The 17,225-nt window shown below is 32.2% G+C and overlaps 1 long non-coding RNA gene across 3 annotated transcripts in view; it reads left to right on the forward strand.

The window, feature by feature from the left end:
* LOC143058326 (uncharacterized) overlaps positions 1–17,225 on the forward strand; it is a 61,546-nt gene that overhangs the window by 32,671 nt on the left and 11,650 nt on the right. For all 3 annotated transcript variants that reach the window (XR_012973006.1, XR_012973008.1, XR_012973007.1), the window contains one exon: positions 14,001–14,111. This is a non-coding gene — a long non-coding RNA (uncharacterized LOC143058326). The remainder of the gene's footprint in view (positions 1–14,000; positions 14,112–17,225) is intronic.

Genomic DNA, 17,225 nt, shown 5'->3' on the forward strand with positions numbered 1-17,225 from the left:
ATCCATATGTTCATTTAGAAAGTGCAGACTAAAATTAAGCCATTCTTTTTATGGGATGACCTTGATACCAAGCCTAAGTATGACCTTGCATAGAAAATTTAATATGAAGTACAAAAAGATTAAACATTTTTGTGTGTAAGACCAAGAAATGAAAAAAAAAGGATACAATCTCTAAACTTGTCTAAAATCAAATTTTTTTTCGAGTACAGAAGAAAATTTTGAATTGGCCAGTTTTAGTTCTTATTTCCTTTTCAAAAAATAAGTCACTACCAACAATATTATGTAGAAATCATACTATTTGATACTCTCAAATATTTATTTAACACACCTTGTGTAAGTGGACAAAATTGAAGTAAGGCTTATGTAAAACACTGCCTATTTCTCCGTCAATGAGACTTGTCAACAAATCCTTTCAGTCTATATGTATTAAAGAGATAAATTCATTCATTTAAATTTCTTTGATCTTTCTTTTGATTAATCTTAAAATTTACTTTAAATCGGGAAGGTGAGAAAATCTATTTTAACAATATTGATAAAACTCGGAAAAATTTGAAGTAGAATTTGTCTAAAAGATTTGATAAATTTGTCCATGCTTAGAAAAGTTAACATTTTGTTTATTATATAGATGTATACAATGAAACGATATGAGATTTAAGTGGTGAAGTTATGGTTTAAAATGTAACAAACCAATTTTATAAAATTTTAAAGCTTTTGAGGAACTAGGGGGTAAAACAATAGGAGAATGAGGTTAAAGAAAGTTCAAAGGTGACAATAATTTCTATAATTTGTCATAGGATATTGGTTAAAAAGAAATGTGTTTCCATAATTGTAGAAAATTGTTTTAAAGTATTGGTATTGTTTGATATGGACTTTTATCACCAATTATGGACTAAAGATCTGAATTTTTATAACCAGGTCTATGAAGTACATAGTAAAAAAATAAATATTTAATTGTACTAGCAGCATTTGAAGAAAAGAAAACACTAAACATTAAAGTGTGCCAGTCGTTGGTCCACTGTTATCATGCTAAAAAATTTATAATATATAATCTAGGGAAATTTGGTTCAAATATCCTAAAAACTTTTGAAAATCTCAACTACAACATAACTTTATAGAGAAGTAATAGAAAACACTACAACATACTCCAACAAACTATTTTGTGCTAATGCGGCGTAAAGCAACCAACAATCAATCAATCAATCCAACAAACTAATGTCACAGTGGAAAAATGGTCAATAATTCATTTTGAAACTTTTCGGACATTTTGTAGAAGATTTTGTTAAATCACTGTTTTGTTATATTTGCAATATTTCACTAAGGTGTTTTGTTATTTTATTGTGCAAGATTTAAGTCATGTTTAGAAGATTAAGCTAATCTAATTTCATGTTTAATTTGTTTTTCAATTAGCGACATTTTACTTCAAAATGATCTATTATTGGTATAAGTCTGTATGTTAATTATTATCTATGTGTTAATTTTTCTGTAATCCCTTAATTGAATTTTCTCACTCATTTAGAGAAATATATTTGTAAAGTTTATTCAAGTAGCTTTTGGTTTGTTATATTTTTAATGTGGCAGATTGGATTTAGTATTACACTGAGCAGTTCCAACTCTGTACAATTGTATTCCATGCTGAACTTATTAAATTATACATGGCGCTAACCAGAGTCGTCTTTTGTTACAAGAGCTAGTCCCAGATTTAGAGTCTGTGCAGACTTGTCTTACTGTTTATTGTATGTGTGGTTCCAGGCCAACACATTTCCCAGTCACAGATGCACCCAGTTTCTGTGTGTGTGTGGTTCCAGGCCAACACATTTCCCAGTCACAGATGCACCCAGTTTCTGTGTGTGTGTGGTTCCAGGCCAACACATTTCCCAGTCACAGATGCACCCAGTTTCTGTTTGTGACACTAACATAAGGAAAAATGTGTGCTCCCCTTTTTGGCACCAAATGAAAAATGTAAAAATGGATGAGATAATAATACTCATAGGTGGATCCAGGGGGCCCTGGGGGGCCCGGGCCCCCCCCCCCCCCCCCCTTTTGTGGGAAAAAATTGGTTGATTATATAGGGAATCATTGGAGCATGACTGGAGCGGGCCCCCCTTAGGTCAGTCAGTTGCCCCCCCCCCCCCCCTTAGGAAAAGTTCTGGATCCGCCACTGCTACTTCATTCATACAGCACTGATCTCAAATTTTGGTATATTGCATCAATGATACAGTTTCTTCTACTAGAGGGTGTTCAACGACCTTGACAGGCTATTAAACCCTTAGGATGGTCAGTCAATACAGTACGGTTACAATATAGTGTTTCATTGTTATACATTGAGCAGTAATGATTGTGGATCTCCTTAATGATACCAATTTAAATCAGCGGAAATGGCTTTAGATATGCTTCCTTTATGCATGGGTCTTAAATTTTAATAAATTACATGTCTGCTGGTAAAATCATTATAGTAGCCAAAAAAAATGTTCTCAAAAATTGTTAATTCTAACTTAAAACCATGTTATCTTTTTTATTTTAATTAAATTGAAAAGATCTGAGAGCACATGCTGTGTTAGTAATGTGTATTGCCAGAAGGATGTGTATTGGAAGTTACAGGGGCACATGCCTGGTGAATCTATTAACCATTAAATCACAGTAGGAGAGTTTTATGCTGCTACGAAATCCAAAATGTTTTCATTTTGTGGGTGGAAATAGTGATAACAGAGAAAATGGATTCACTTATTTGAAATCATTGCTCGATGATGTAATTTAATTATATTTTCGTCAATTTTACATGGTTTTTGTGTTTTTGATATAGAAATGTGAATTTGACTCTCTTTGTAGAAAATCATTTATAAGATAATCAATTGGAAAACTGAGATAGGGTTTCTAATGGATTAAAAGAGAAATGCTCGTGTTTTTGCAAACTTACAGAAACAATTGGCCATTTTCAAAGAGGTTCAGATAGCTAACTCAAAGACAAATTCTAAGTTTAGTTAAAAACTTAGATATATCAGGGACTTGGAAGAGGGTCTGGATAGGGGATCTTAGTTGTGTATTCTTTTAATTTTTTTCGTCCAATTTTCTTTATTCTTGATAATTGCCCATTAATGTCTATTCTTTATGTTTCAGAACTCTATTATTCTCTGCTCTCTTTTTTTGTTGGCCTATTTTTCTATATCCTTCATATTATTGCCCTTTTTCTACACTTTTTGCCAATTTTTCTTTGTTCTTTTAACCCCAATCCAGAATCTTGTGGATGGAAGTTGAAAACCATTCTATACTAAATCTTTTTCACAAAATAAAGTCTTTTCATGAGGACTTTTTCTTTTCTTTTTTTAAAGTCAAAATAAACTTCTTAAGCTTTTTTTTTCGATTAGTCGTTTAAAAGACTTGAAATTAATGCAGAGACTTCTTCAATGATCCTTTACTCCTCCTTGGTCAGTGATTTACAATAAACTTTTTAAATTAAGGAGACTGGTGTAACAAAAGAAACGTTTTGTACCTGGACTTTTGAACTTCAACAAAAATGTAGGACTTTGTCCTGAATAACAAAGGTCATTCTAATTGGTCAAATAGAAAAATGTAGTATTTTATCAAATGACAAAGGCTATTCTAATTGGACGAATGATTTATCTGACAAGGAGGAGATAACTAACAGAGGTTATCTCGTGGAGTTGGCAGACGTTAATTAGATATGGTCAGTCACACCTGTGAGGTATAATTTGAGGGTGGATGACCATATCAACTGATAAATAGCCAGATCATGTTAAGAATTAATTATAAAATTTACATTTGATGAGAAATATCTGCTCCTTTTATAGTTTAAGGTTATAGGTTTTTAAATTTTATTTTTAGTAAGAAGCCTAAGACTTGTAAGAGTAGGGAATGTATAATGCTGGAATTAATAATTGAATTGGACAAATGATTAAAGAAAATATGAAAAGAATAAAATATTTTTTTTCTTATTCCTATAAAGTTTAAGTACTACTCAGTACAGTTTTCATTCCTGATCTACTATGTAAATCTTAAGTGATGAGTTTTTCCCTTTATATTTTATCCAAGTGTTGAACTAGCAAGACAGTTATTATTAATAGAATGTATCCAAATGCTTTTCTGGATCTACCTTCATTAGGAATGCTCAATGCTGAATATTTGAAAGCCTAGGAAATATAAGAAACAACACAATTGAAGTATATATGTTATCCGTACAATGATAGCTAAATTCATCTAAGGTCAACTTAAAACTCTAAAAACAATACTAGATGTCAGATAAAACAAAATAAGTTATAAAATAAAACCTTTAAAATAGCAAGAAATTACTGAAGTGTGAGTAATGAGAATAAATCATGTGATGTTAAAACAAATAACTTTTTCTAATTTAATTGAAAACATGCAAATGTCAGTGACTTCAGGGATCTTCAACTGACACTAGTGTAGAAGAGTTGAAATCTTTGACTGACACTCTATAAGAGAGTCTCTAGATGGGGTGCTCTATTTTCATTAATTTTTAATAAATTTTTCTCTATAGATGACAATTTTTTTACATTATTCTCTTTTCTAAAAATTTTATCACCCCATTATACCAATTTTTTATTCTATTCTTTATATATTTTTTTCTGCACTCTTTGCCCTTATTAGGGTCCCGCCAAAGGCGGTCCCCTATAGTGATCAGTCTGTCCGTCCGTCCATCCGTCCGTCCCCCGTCCGTAACACTTTGTGTCCGCTCCATATCTAGAGAACCATTATGATTTCATACTTTATACTTTACATGTTTATTAACCACCACCAGAGGGCATGTCATGATGTATGTACAACTTCCTAGGTCAAAGGTCAAGGTCAAAAAACTTTGGTTTCAGTTGACAACCCTGTGTCCTGTGGTGAAGATCGTGTCCGCTCTATATCTTGAGAACCGTTATGATTTAAAAGTTTATACTTGACATGTATATGAACCAACACCAGAGGGTGTGTCATAATTTATGAACGACTGCCTAGGGCAAAGTTCAAGGTCAAAAACTTTGGTTTCAGTTGACAACCCCATGTACTATGGTAAAGATTGTGTCCGCTCTATATCTTGAGAACCGTTATCATTTCAAAGTTTATACTTGACATGTATATAAACCAACACCAAAGGGTGTGTCATAATTTATGTGCAACTTCCTAGGTCAAAGGTCAAGGTCAAAAACTTTGGTTTCAGTTGACAACCCCATGTCCTATGGTAAAGATCGTGTCCGCTCTATATCTTGAGAACCTTTATCATTTCAAAGTTTATACTTGACATGTTTATAAACCAACACCAAAGGGTGTGTCATAATTTATTTACAACTTCATAGGTCAAAGGTCAAGGTCAAAAACTTTGATTTCAGTTGACAAACCCATGTCCTATGGTAAAGATACAATTTTTTAATGCACATTATTCACAGCGGGGCCCACAGAGATGGCTCCCATCTCAATGATATCTAGTTCTCTCTTCTGTAACCCCAACCCTCTTTACATGCTGTGAAACATTAGTATGATGTTAATGGTTTGGTTTCTTTTTATCATTTCCTGTACACCCTGTCACTGTAGATCAGACTTTTGACAAGTGCCAAATAATGGCATGTATCATGTCCAGGTCTCAGAAATGGAATATACTTTTACTCAAAATGATTAAAATCAGAAAAATTTGAATTATAAAAAAAAAAAATGATTCTGAAAACAGGTCCAAAAATATAGTTGTGTTTTCTGTCTGCTTTTATCTATCAAAATTTGTACCCTAAAGCCTAACTTAAATTTTTGCACACTTCCCCCTCTTTTTTTTCTTTTTTTATAGCAAATAATAAAATTCAATCATTTCCTGATATATAAATAACTAAGTAGAACAGGTCACATACTTAGGGACCCTTGTATTTTAACAGCCTCACTTGACCAGTCACTTCTCCTCTTTTTTTTCTTCTTTTTCTCAGCTTCACATTTCTTTTTACTCCTTATATATATCTGATTTTCCCATATGTTTATCGCCTATATCCCACATCCAGGCCCGTAGCCAGAAATTTTCAAGGAGGGGTTATTTGGACTCAGAAACTCGACTTTAACAGTCACAATTCGAACAGAACATTGACTTAAACAGAACCCCTGGCTACGGGTATGCACATCCCCTAAGTTCATAATTTTTATGCCATATTTTTAATTTAATAAAAGAAGGGTTATAATGTTTTGACTCACCAAAATAATGAGTTTTCTGTTTTGTTGAACAAAAATAATCAACAGAAATAATATTATTATTTGATGTGCAAATGTCCAGTCATTTTTAACAATATTTGTACCAAATGAACTATTCAAAGTTAGAAAAAGTCAATTCCAAAGCCTGTAGTTAATCCTTTTCTTATTTATGGAATAATTCAAAAACGTGGCATGGGTTTATTTTCATAACAGATTCTATTTCATTAAATAAATAAATATATTTTCTTTTGATTTATAAATAAATTGATAGCAGAAATTAAACGTTAACATTTCCTGTCAATAACTAAGATTTGAAAAGCAAAATAAATGAAAATATGAGAAAAAAATAACAGATATTTTGCCAAGAAAAATACAATTTGTAGACAAATCAGCAATTATTGTCTCTATTACAGATCTCTTTTGAAGATATTTCAAGTATAAACACGTTTAATCTAATGGGAATGTGGTATCTATTGCTGAAAGTACAATTTACAAAGTCTGAATGAATTAAGGTGGTACTGAACACCTTTGACTAAAATTAATTTGTTTCGTTTAATTTTTGTCGAGCATGCAACTTTTGTTGCAGAAAGCTCGACATAGGGATAGTGATCCGGCGGTGGCTACGGCAGCAGCGGCGTTAGCTCAGTTCATTCTTTGTATATAGATGCTTCATGTTACGAAGTTTCTGTCAGTCACATGTCCAATGTCCTTGACCTCATTTTCATGGTTCAGTGACCACTTGAAAAAAAGTTCAGATTTTTTGTAATGTTGAATTCTCTCTTATTAAAAGTAATAGGATAACTATATTTGATATGTGCGTACCTTGCAAGGTCCTCATGTCTGTCAGACAGTTTTCACTTGACCTCAACCTCATTTCATGGATCAGTGAACAAGGTTAAGTTTTGGTGGTCAAGTCCATATCTCAGATACTATAAGCAATAGGGCTAGTATATTCGGTGTATAGAAAACTGTAAGGTGTACATGTCCAACTGGCAGGTGTTATCTGACCTTGACCTCATTTTCATGGTTCAGTGGTTATAGTTAAATTTTTGTGTTTTGGTCTGTTTTTCTCATACTATATGCAATAGGTCTACTATATTTGTTGTATGGAATGATTGTAAGGTGTACATGTCTAGCGGGCAGATTTCATGTGACCTTGACCTCATTTTCATGGTTCAGTGGTGAAAGTAAAGTTTTTGAGTTTTGGTCTTTTTATCTAATACTTTATGCCATAGGTCAAATATATTTTGTGTATGGAAATATTTTATGATCCTTTTGTCAGTCGCGCAGGTTTTATTTGACCGTGACCTCATTTTCACGGTTCATTGCACAGTGTTAAGTTTTTGTGTTTTGGTCTATTTTTCTTAAAACTATAAGTAATAGGTCAACTATATATGTTGTATAGAAGCATTGTTAGCTGTACATGTCTGCCTGGCATGGTTCATCTGACCTTCACCTCATTTTCAAGGTTCATTGGTTTTTATACGACCGCAAAAATTGAAAATTTTTTGGTCGTATATTGGTATGACGTTGGCGTCTTCGTCTACGTCGTCGTCGTCCGAATACTTTTAGTTTTCGCACTCTAACTTAAGTAAAAGTGAATAGAAATCTATGAAATTTTAACACAAGGTTTAGGACCACAAAAGGAAGGTTGGGATTGATTTTGGGAGTTTTGGTCCTTACATTTTAGGAATAAGGGGCCAAAAAGGGCCCAAATAAGCATTTTCTTGGTTTTCGCACTATAACTTTAGTTTAAGTAAATAGAAATCTATGAAATTTTTACACAAGGTTTATGACCACAAAAGGAAGGTTGGGATTGATTTTGGGAGTTTTAGTTCAAACAGTTTAGGAATTGTAGGGGCCAAAAAAGGGCCCAAATAAGCATTATTCTTGGTTTTCGCACAATAACTTTAGTATAAGTTAATAGAAATCAATGAAATTTTGACACAAGGTGTATGACCACAAAAGGAATGTTGGGATTGATTTTGAGAGTTGAGGTCTGAATAGTTTAGGAATTAAGGGCCAAAAAAGGGCCCAAGTAAGCATTATTCTTGGTTTTCGCACCATTACTTTAGTTAAGTTTGATTTTAACAAAAATTGAATTCTTGGGCTTTTTTGATATGCTGAATCTAAACATGTACTTATATTTTTAACCGGATTTTTGTGACAAAAATGTCGGTTATTGATTTGGGGATGTACAGCGGGCGGGTGGGCTGGCGGGCTGGCGGGCGGGCGGGCGGTCGGGCTGTCGGGCGGGCGGCAATCAAATGTTGTCCGTGCATTAACTCATGAACCGTTCAACCAAAGCTTTTAAAATTTTAATGTTATTACTGACAACTATACGAAGGTCAAGTTCAATAATGGCGATTTTGACTTTTACCGTTCAGGAGTTATGGTTCTTGAAAGATTGAAAAATGGAGTTTCCGGTCGTGTCCGTGCATTTACGCATGAACTGTTCTACCAAAGCTTCCTAAATTTTAATATGTTGTTACTGATGACAGAATGGAGGTCAAGTTTAATAATGACGATTTTGACTTTTACCGTTCAGGAGTTATGGTTCTTGAAAGATTGAAAAATGGAGTTTCCAGTCGTGTCCGTGCATTTATGCATGAACTGTTCTACCAAAGCTTCCGAAATTTTAATATGCTGTTACTGATGACAAAATGGAGGTCAAGTTCAATAATGACGATTTTGACTTTTAACGTTCAGGAGTTATGGTTCTTGAAAGATTGAAAAATGGTGTTTCCCGTCGTGTCCGTGCATTTTCTCATGAACCATTCAACCAAAGCTTTTGAAATTTTAATATGTTGTTACTGATGACAAAATAGAGGTCAAGTTCAATAATAACGATTTTGACATTTACCGTTCAGGAGTTATGGTTCTTGAAAGATCGTAAAATTGTGTTTCCATTCACGTTGTTGCATTTACTCATGAACCATTCAATCTAAGCTTTTCAAATTTTAATATGTTGATACTGATGACAAAATGGAGGTCAAATTTGATATTGACGATTTTCACTTTCACCATTCATCAGTAATGGTTCTTGTGATATTGCCAGGACACAAATAAATGTTAATAAATCTGGTTTGCTGTCGTTGTGACAGCCTCTTGTTGATTATGGGCCCAGTTTTCAAGTCGGTTCAAATCAGGATCCAAAATTATTATATTAAGTATTGTGCAATAGCAAGAAATTTTCAATTGCACAGTATTCAGCAATAGCAAGAAATCTTCAATTGCACAGTATTGTGCAATAGCAAGAAATTTTCAATTGCTCAGTACTGCACAATAGCAAGAAATCTTCAATTGCACAGTATTGTGCAATAGCAAATATTTTCAATTGCACAGTATTGCGCAATAGCAAGAAATATCTAATTGCACAATATTGTGCAATAGCAAGAAATTTTCAATTGATTGGAGTTATCTTTCTTTGTCCAGAATAGTAGTTGAATCAACTTAAATCATTGTTTTATACAATATACAATGTATATTCACTTTTACTACCAACTGATAAATTAAAACAATCTTTACCATTCAGTGATAACAAGCACCTTTTGTTACATTTTAATATTTTATGATGTATTTAAATGAGTAGTTATTGTTGCAAACTCCATTAGAAATTTGAATTGAGATCAGTTTTGGAGAAAGGGAAAGGGGGATGTGAAAAAAAAATGGGGAGGGGGGGGTTAAATTTTTCTCATTTCAGATTTCGTAAATAAAAAGAAAATTTCTTCAAACATTTTTTTGAGAGGATTAATATTCAACAGCATAGTGAATTGCTCAAAGGCAAAAAAATATTTTAAGTTCATTAGAGTAAGACCACATTCATTCTGTGTCCGAAACCTATGCTGTGTCAACTATTTAATCACAATCCAAATTTAGAGCTGAATCCAGCTTGAATGTTGTGTCCATACTTGCCCCAACCGTTCAGGGTTCAACCTCTGCGGTCGTATAAAGCTGCGCCCTGCGGAGCATCTGGTTGTTTAGTTATCTTGGTTAATGTTAAGTTTATGTGACAGTTGTAATAAAGCTTAGCTTTATACTTAGGACTACCAACATAATATCAATGATTAGTATAGAAGGCGAGATATTTCAGCGTGTGCACTCTTGTCAAATTTAGGTAAAATTTCTGATGTGACCCTTTCAACAAAAATATGAGACTTGGACTACACAGTTTATCAGAAAATTTTCATTGAGTATATAGCAATTTTACAAACAACAAGTTTGCATGGTCATAGAGAAGCTTAATATTTCTTTAACAATAGAACATGATTAAAATGTTCAGCTGATATTTACAGAGTTATCTCCCTGTAGTGTTAATAATTATGAATCCTTTAAGTTTTGAAGGCACTAAATAATAAATACATCTGCACAACCACATTTTAGTTTGTTATTTATCAAATTAGGCTTAGTAGTAGCATAATTATTTATTAATGACACTTTTCGATCAGAAATGAATTTTGATATTTCTACCCTTTTGTCTGTGATGTTCAAGAATATAATGATGGTCATCCTGCAACAAGGGTGACATTTTGTATGATTTATGCTAGCTAAATACATCTGCATAAAAGGAACCGATATATTTTTGCTTGAGGTTATGATTTTAAAATATTTTGGCCTTGAGCACCACTGATGACATTTATTTTCAAAATGTGCATCTGGTGCATTTAAGTTGGTACCATTTATGTTCTTCCTGATGAACTTGCAGAAAAAGGAAAGCTCAGCCTAATTTTTTCTCCTCTTTGATTGACATAGAATGAACATATTTTTAAAAGTTCATCATTTTCATCTTGCTTTACTTAAAGTGAAAATCCCTCTTGTTTTTAGCTCACCTGGCTCTAGGGAAAAGGGATCAACATACCCGTAGCCAGGGGGGGTTCGGGGGGTTCAGACGAACCCCCCCTTGAAAACAAATAAGCACTGTTAAAATCAATGTTCTGTTCGAATTGTGACTGTTAAAGTCGAGTTTGTGAGTCCAACGACCCCCCCCCCTTGGAAATTCCTGGCTACGGGCCTGATCAATGTCCATAAACTTTTACAAAATCTTCTGTCCTCTGAAACTAAAGAAGTTAAATAAAGAAGTTAAACTGACAAAATGATCAACAAAACAATATATACAAAAGCAGTCTTCAAGATAAACTTTCAAATCCACAAACCCGAAGCTCAATCATACGAAAATTTTAGTTGGAATTTTGCAAGCCATGGCTGTAGGACTTGTGGAGATTTTTGTCATGAATTCTTTTATTATCTGAAGTGTTGGCAACAGTCCATTGTTGAATATGTTCACAGACCAAGGTGAGCGCCACAGGCTATTTGGAGCCTCTAGTTCTCTTTTTACAATTTACCAATGGCCTCTTTCATGAATGCATGATCTACCAAGTGAGTTGATTCTTTACAGCTTGCCATCTGTATGTATCATGTCTGATATGAGAAGACATAATAAATTTCCCTAATTTATATCTTCTCTCACTGACTCTGATCACCTGTACAGATGTTATATACTTTCTCTGAGGGTCTTGATTTGAGGGGGGGGTTTTCATTTTGTTTTCTTTCAATTATTTTGTTAATAATAAAAATGATAAAATTCTTTATTTAACGAAGGTAACACATTTAACAATTACATGTTAATCTTCCATGAGGCCTTCAAAAACTATTAATACAAATAGAAAAGGGACAAAAATACATACAAAATAAAATACATATACTACAGTTAAATAAAGCAGCTTAAATATTGAATAAGTTCATATGCATTCAGTTGAAGAAGAAAAAATACAATAGTTTGTGCATCTTTGTTCTGTTCAGTTAGAAAATAGTTTGAACAGTTGGTCTTAAATGTATCTAAATAATATCTATTTCTTTAATATTATTTGGTAAATTATTCCAGGTAATAAGACCTGAATATTTAATGTTCTTTTTAAAAAATCAGAATTAGGTCTTGGTACATGAAGAAGTCCTGATGCTGTCGACCTCAGACAATAATTATAAAGATCAGCACAAGCAGTAAATTGTTGTTTTTCTCTATTTTTTTTATTCTTTTTAACGTTGCCCATATTTCTCTTTTCTTTACATTTAAGCACCCTAATCCCTATTATGATTTATTCTTTATTTTTTGGCCCATTTTTCTACTGTATTGACTTATTAATCTGGACACTCCATCAAGACCCTCTTCTCTTGTCTTACTATAAATCTTCTAAAAAGGTAGCCAGCTTTATTAATTGCCTTTATTTTGAAAAATTAGGTTGATTTTTTTAAGAAAAAATCTTCTGAAAAGGTAGTCAGTTTTATTAACTACCATGTACTATTACTTTTATATGAAAAATTAGGCTATTTTTATTGGAGAGAAAAAAACTGAGGGAAAAAAAACAGTCAGCTTTATTAATTACCATGTACTAATACCTTTAAAATGAAAAACTAGGCTAACTTTTTACAGAGAAAAAAACTGGGAAAATCCAAACAAGACTTATAACTGAAGATGTATAAAGGTTGACCATACTTTTAAAAAGGAATGAATCAAAAATGAAAAATTAGGCTAAAATTTAAAAGGAAAAAAAAACCAGAAAAAATCCAAACAAGAAGAATAACAGAATTTGTTTAAAGGTTGTTGTACTTTTAAAACTGAATGACTCAGCAAAGATCTATTGTTTTAAAATACATTATGCTTATAGGATTATACAGTTTTCTTGTAGGCTATCATTATTTTGTCTCATCAAGCAAATAGAATTAATTCCTGATGCAACATGCATGCTGGTTGGGAATTTATAATCTGTATTTTTAAATTTGTTTTATCGGTAAACCTCTTTGAAGTGTTTACATTATAAGGACAAATTACAAATCTTTTGGATTGAATTTCTATGTTTTATTTTTCAATGAAATTCAGAATAGAAACGGGGAATGTGTCAAAGAGACAATCACCCTACCAAAGAGTAAACAATTACCCAAGGCCACCAAATGATAGGCAGACTTCAGCTGGCCCCTAAACAAGTATATGTGTAATTCTGAGAAAATGGACGTCACACTAAACTCTGAAACATAGATGAACCAAAATTTAAAAAAAAAGTACAAGATAATAAACAAAGACCAGAGGTTGCTGACTTGGGACAGGGGCAAAAAATGTAACAATGTATAATTACAAAAATGTATAATTACAAAATGTATACAAACAGTTTCAACATTACTTTTACTTTAAAATGTAGTATTTTTATGGCACCGCAAAGAAGTTGTTGGTGCCATATAGTTTTACCCTAGTTGTCCGTAATTTCGTCATTACGTAATTCTGTCATTCCGTAATTCCTTAATTCCAATATTCCGTCATTCTGCAACAAACCATTATACAGAGTTTTTTTTCAAAATGCCTTCAGATATTAGGCTGAATTTTGGTTTGTGAGTTGACCATGATGAGTTACAGATCAAATTAAAGTTTTGTTTCGTTTCGTAATTTTTGCTGTAATTTCTGGCTTTGGACTTTGATAAATTTTTGAAAATCACAGTATACAGACCTTTTTTCTAAATGCTTTCAGGTATTGGGCTGATTTTTGGTATGTGAGCTAACCATGATGAGTTACAGATGAAGTTTAAGTTTCGTGCTGCTCCGCTAATTTTTGCCAAAATTAAGGGTTTACAACATTGAAAATGGTTAAAAATCAAAGTTATATGGACATTTTTCTATACACCTGAAGATTTTGACCTGATTTATGATATGTGAGACTACCATCATGTTTGTGTCCACATGTGTTATTGAAATTGCAGATTTTTCATTTTTTTTTTAGACAGGGCCATTCGTGTCACTTTGACACATCTATAGTTTTAATTTCTCATTTCAGATTACTGAGTAGAGATATTTGGAAGCAGAAAACTGAAGTTTATATTCAAGAAGTTATGCTTTAATTTGCTACCATATGGAGGTCAAAGGTCAAGCATCAAGGAAGTAGAAGGTATATATCACTACAGTAACACCAGCTACTTTGTTAGGTTGAGTGAGACTTCTTTTGTCAAACAAATGCTTTCTAATGTTTTGGTTCAAGCAATTCTCTATTGAAAGTAAATTGAATAAAAAATAAGCTGTAATGATGCCTCATTTAAAAAAAAAAAATATATTTTGTTATCTCATCTCTTTTGTATGGTTACTAAAATAGTACATAGATTGTGTTAAGGATAGTAAACTATCAACTCTATGTTACCAGAAATGTTTTTATGTCTCAAATCCTCAAATTATTTCATGATTTGTAAATTAACTTTCCGTAATCCATTTGATCATTTATCTTAGAGAAAAATTTAGATGAAATTTTAAAATGAAGTATAAAAAGGAAAATAATGACAACAATTAAGGCATGCGTCATTTCACATTTCATACAGACCAATCTAATGGTTTAATAATTCCCTATTAAATGGGACAAAAACTTATAAGTATAGCAAAGACCCATCTTGTAATTTGATATTTATGTATGAATCATGCAGATTATTAAATATTGGCTTTCTGCGTTATTAGACAAGGGAGGTAATTATGTTATTTGTGGAAAACAGAAATAATTAAACATTTGTTATCATGACACTTTGAATTAATGTTTTATCAATGGTTAAAACTAAAAATATATCTTGTCTTTTTGTACATACTGTTTGTAAAGGGATGATTATTGTCTGGTAAATTTTCTGCGTAATTAAATAAATTTGAAAACTAATATTTTCAGAGATTTTCAAGATATAACTCTAGAAATGATATTATTTTTCAGAGATTTGCAGATATAATTCAAATTATGTATAAGATTAGTGCTTTATTTATAAATAAAACCTCAAGTTATTGTGTGGTAATTTAAACCAATGAATTGATAGATAAAGACTTTTCCACAACCACAATTGAATTATTAAATATAGATATAGATTTGTGACATCCTTATTAAAGAAAACATCACCATGATATTAATTATTGTCTCCTTCTCACTATCAGAAATTAATTAATTGATAAGAATTTTACACTTACTTGCACTGCCAAACTTAATCCAAAGAAGAATAAACAAATCTGATTTACATAGAAACATGCAAATTAAGTGCTTCAAGAGCCTGAAGATTCTTCGAAATTTCACATTGTATGAAATAAACAGATAAACTTTGAAGGAAAATCTTTAGGGAAACTTCAATTCAATTCAATATTTTATTGGAAAGAGCACAATAGAGGTGTGATTCGAATACAGACAATTAAAACAACATATAAATGAAATAAAGATGCATGTAACAACAAGTTATAAGACAATTCTATGTATACCATTATATTATAAACTTCAATGGCAATGCTACCCTTTTACAGAGTTTGGAAAAGGCAGATATTTATAAAGCAAATCTGGAAACTGAATTTTATGATAGGATTGCTACAGGGTTGTTAAGGGTCTCTCATAGAAGGTCTTTTATAGGACTGCTACAGGGTTGTTAAGGGTCTCTCATAGAAGGTCTATTATTATTGTTCAAAGGCGAGCTCTTCTACCAATTCATTGGCGGATCCAGGGGTGGGGGGAGTTCCGGGGGTTGGAACCCCCTTTTTTTTGGACGATCAATGCATTTGAATGAGGACATGTAGTTGGAACCCCCCCTTTGTCCTGGGTTAGGAATCCCCCTTTTTCAAATGGCTGGATCCGCCCCTGCAATTTGAGCAAATATTCCTATTATTATGGACCAAATAAGGATAAGGTTTAAATAAAAGTCTTGCTTAATCTGTATCATGGTTATATCTTTTTGATAGCAAAAATCATGGTGATAGCAAAAGCAATGTTTTAAGGTTCAGAAAAAATAAATGATCATAAATAACTTAAAGATCTCAACTTCTCAAGTTCAAGGGGAATAACTCTTGAATGATAGCTGCTATTTATTATTACTTTTTCATTATTAAAATCAACACCAATACCTATGTATTGTTAATATCTCTTAAAAAAAATAGTTCAATGATTTTTAAGAAATTGTCTCGAGTAAAGAGTTGCCAGTTTGGGAATTTAAATTTTTGCAACAGGTCTCATACTCTTCATCCTTACTTTTGAATTATAAAGTTTATCAATCAAAATTAGTGTCAAGGAAAATTAAATTATATACTGTTTACATAGCTAAGATGTCAAGTGTGAGATGGTTCCACTGATAGCCATTGGTGAGGGTCTGGATTGGAGAAGTGCCGGGGTCTTTTAATTCTTTTTTCTCTATTTTTTATATTTTTTATCCATTATTCTCATTTATTTATACCTTTGCACCCCATTATTCGCTATTCTTTATTTTTTTATCCTTTTTTTCTCTATCCTTTATTGTTTCTGCCCACAATTCTCTATTCTGTTACCCCATCTGGACCCTCATTAGATATCTTATGAAAAAAAATAACTTGCTTGTGAATGAGAACTTTGCATTATGGGAAATTTAGTTTTGAATGGTTGGTGTCAGTATCCAGCAGACGACACTTTAATAAGCCTGCAGTAATTATCAAGAGCTTACGATAATCAACAAGAATGACTAGATTCATTAAAAGTAAATTTAGCCCGCCATTAATCATAACTATTCTTGACATTGAATGTGAGGTTAATGTCTTTAGTCTGATATTAGATTATCTTCTGTCTATCTGAAGTTTATTCAGATCTTACCAAAATAATTATCATGTCTAACAATTTTTTTATCCTAAGAAAAATTTGCGTTTCTGTTGGCAGAAGATTGGAGAAATGTTTTTGTTTGTTTCTTTGGTTATGTAAATTCAGGAGACCACACTGAAATAGTCACTGATGATTTCTGATGATTAGTATTACTGATTATTTCTGCTGGAAAACCTTAAATTTTAGTCTCTAATTGTTTTATGTTGATAAAGTCAGACAAACATTCTGCATAAACCCCCACAAGAAATGATTTTGTTTGTATCTTAGGTTATGTAAATTGAGGAGACCACACTGAAAGATTTACTGATTATTTCTTGAGGGAAATCTTGAATTTCTCCAATGGTTTAATGTTTGCATTTGATATACCGGTAGTGCCATGCAACACTCTTCCTAGTTTTTTACATAAATCTGAGGCTGTTAGTTTTCTCGTTTGAA

Source organism: Mytilus galloprovincialis, chromosome 14, assembly GCF_965363235.1.
Source record: "Mytilus galloprovincialis chromosome 14, xbMytGall1.hap1.1, whole genome shotgun sequence".
Classification (NCBI taxonomy): Eukaryota; Metazoa; Mollusca; class Bivalvia; order Mytilida; family Mytilidae; genus Mytilus; species Mytilus galloprovincialis.